Below are 2827 nucleotides of genomic sequence, written 5' to 3'. Positions count from 1 at the left end.
GCTTCTGACTCTTGGTTTCAGCTCAGCTCAGGTCATGATCTCAGTATTGTGGGATCAAGCCCTGTGTCTGGCTCCATACTCAGCACAGAGTCTGCTTGTTTCTCTCCCTCTGCTCCTCCTCCTCCCCCATCCCCTCACTCTCTCTCTCAAATAAATAAATAAATAAATAAATAAATAAATAAATAAAAGCTTTTTAAAAAAAGGATAGCCACAAATTCTTTGACTATCCTCCCATAAATTGGTGGGGTCTAATTCTCCCCTTCCGCCATCTTGAATCTGGGCTGACCTTACTTGGAAGCAAGAGAACGAGTCAGAAATGATGTAAGATTTCCAAGTCCTTGTCAGAAGAAGCCTTAAAGCCTCTCCTAAGTTCTCTCTGAATACCTCTCACCAGATAGCTTCCTCTTGGGACCCAGCCACCATGCTGTGAGAAGCCCAGACCACATGGCGAGGCCAGATGTAGGCACTCCAGTAGATCTGCAGTTGCACTCCCAGCTGGCAGTCATGATTGACTGCCAGACTTGTGAACAAGCCATGGTGGATGTCCAGCCCAGCTGAGATTCTGATAACTGTGAGCACACAGACATCTGAACATAATCGTATGAGAGATCTCATTGAGCCTTCCCTGAATTCCTCATAAAGTGGTGAGCAAAATGAAATGGTTGTGTTAACACCCTAAATTTGGGAGTAATTTGTTACACAGCAATTGATAGCTGGAATATTTGTCATGTTCATTTCTCTTTTATAATCCTGTCTTTTAAAAAGACTCAAATTTTGTTTCCAGCAAAGACTACAGGGCTCCTGGCCCCATAACATGTTAATACCCTTTCAAAATTTTCTTCCTTGGAGGAAGAAAAGAAGCAGGTTCCAGCTGATCTTCCAAAAACACATTCCTTGATTTCAAAATTTTACCTTCCTTCTGATGTCTCAAAGCAGTGACCATGAGTTAAGTTAATATCCTCATATTCTCTCAGAAGTCATACTTTGGGAATAGGAAAGGAATACCCAAATACAACCCAATAAAATAATGTTCCAATGTCCTAGTAAAACATGTTGCGAGAGAAGCCAATTAGTTTTTCATTGAGCAACCCACCTATAGTGTTACCTTTTTGGGCACACTTTGCACATATTCCACCTGTGATGAAGCAGAGTGTATCTTGCCAGCATAGACATTTCTCTTAAGAATAAGAATTTTCTAGATTGATCAGGCCTAGAACTTGTATATAATCATCAGGGAACAAAGAAAACACAGTGTCTTTTAAAGTTCCAATGTTTACAATTGACTACTGAAGTTCCTTCCAAAAATGTTCTTTGTTGTATATTTTTCAAAGTAAGTCTGACCCAAAGCAAAGAATATTGACAAAATAGAGTTCAATGAAAGAAAAGAAGAGAACATACAGCTTTGCAATAGAAATTTTCATGCAAGGGGCACCTGGGTGGCTCAGTGGTTGACCATCTGCCTTTGGCTCAGGTCATGATCCCGGGGTCCTGGGATGGAGTTCCACATCAGGCTCCCTCTGCCTATGTCTCTGCCTCTTTCATGAATAAATGAATAAGTGAATAAATAAATAAATAAATAAATAATTTTTCAAACAAGAAATTTTCATGCAAGAGAATAAAATTGAAATAATATGGCCATTTAAATGTGAGAATTTATAAATATGGGAACTAGATCCTACCTCAGTTAAGATATATGACTCCTCAGATGCAGAGACAAGCACTGGACTTTATGCATTGGCCCTCACACGAGAGAGCAAGAAGACAGTGTGGTTGCAATGGAAGACTACGCATAGTGCTTGAGGCTCCAATAATTTGGTGTCAGAAGTGGGGTCTATCATCCATAGCACAAGCAGGTCTGGACCAAGACATGCTGGACCTCAAGGCAGACCAAGAATTTTGTGTACTTCAAATGATATTTTTTCAATGTTAACACAACAATTTTTCAGTTGGGGAGCAGGGCTGGCACCAAGATCATTTTTTCGTTTCCATTGCCTACTTGGCTGGAATGGGACCAATGTATATTTTGATGGTTATGAAAGCAGTCACATGTGGAGATCTGAGTTTTTTTAAAGCTTTAGTTCACTTTTATTTTTGTTATATAAAACTATGTGGTAACCACAGCTGGAGCTGGGTCCTCTGCACAGAAACTCTGGTGTGGGTCTTTACAAGATGGTCAGTGAATTCCTGATAGGGAAATTTGGTGAACACAGTCTCTTTCCAGAAATCAGAGGTGAGATAGCTGCAGGTCTTGGAGATCGCATCAAAAGTAGCCTTGGCAAAGTTCCCTAGGGTGGCAGTGCAGCCCCTGGCCGAAGTGTAGCAGTCGTCAATACCAGCCATCATCAGTAGTTTCTTGGGCACAGGGGCTGAGACAATGCCAGTGCCTCTGGGGGCAGGGATGAGATGCACCAGCACAGAACCACAGCGGCCGGTCACCTTGCATGGGACAGTGTGGGGCTTGCTGATCTTGTTCCCCCAGTAGCCTCACCGCACGGGGAAGATGGATAGCTTGGCCAGGATGATGGCCCCACGGATGGCAGTGGATACCATGTTTCTAATTTCCATTGCGAATATTATCGTCCTTATAGATTGGTGCTCTGTGTACTTCTCCAGTTGGCTTATCTTTCTACTTGGCTCTGAGCACAAAGTATCCCAGAATAGGAGTGTCTGCTGACTGCCCTGGTGTGAATGGCCAAGGGCTGTCGTGCATGTGTGTGCATATGTGTGCGCGTGTATGTCCCTCCTCTGGAACAAGGTGGATTCTGACACGTTTGCCAATACAGCAGAAGGACTGGTGTTATAAAAATTATCTAAGTTTTATCACTTG

General features: G+C 42.6%; 1 pseudogene; it reads right to left on the bottom strand.

Annotated features, from left to right (window-relative positions):
- Positions 1-2104: 2104 nt before the first annotated feature.
- On the bottom strand, positions 2105-2565 carry LOC121482436 (annotated as a pseudogene).
- Between the last annotated feature and the right edge of the window lie 262 nt (positions 2566-2827).

This window comes from Vulpes lagopus, chromosome X (genome assembly GCF_018345385.1).
Source record: "Vulpes lagopus strain Blue_001 chromosome X, ASM1834538v1, whole genome shotgun sequence".
Taxonomy (NCBI): domain Eukaryota; kingdom Metazoa; phylum Chordata; class Mammalia; order Carnivora; family Canidae; genus Vulpes; species Vulpes lagopus.
The sequence above is the reverse complement of the archived record's forward strand: the minus strand, read 5'-3'. Positions and strand labels throughout refer to the sequence as shown.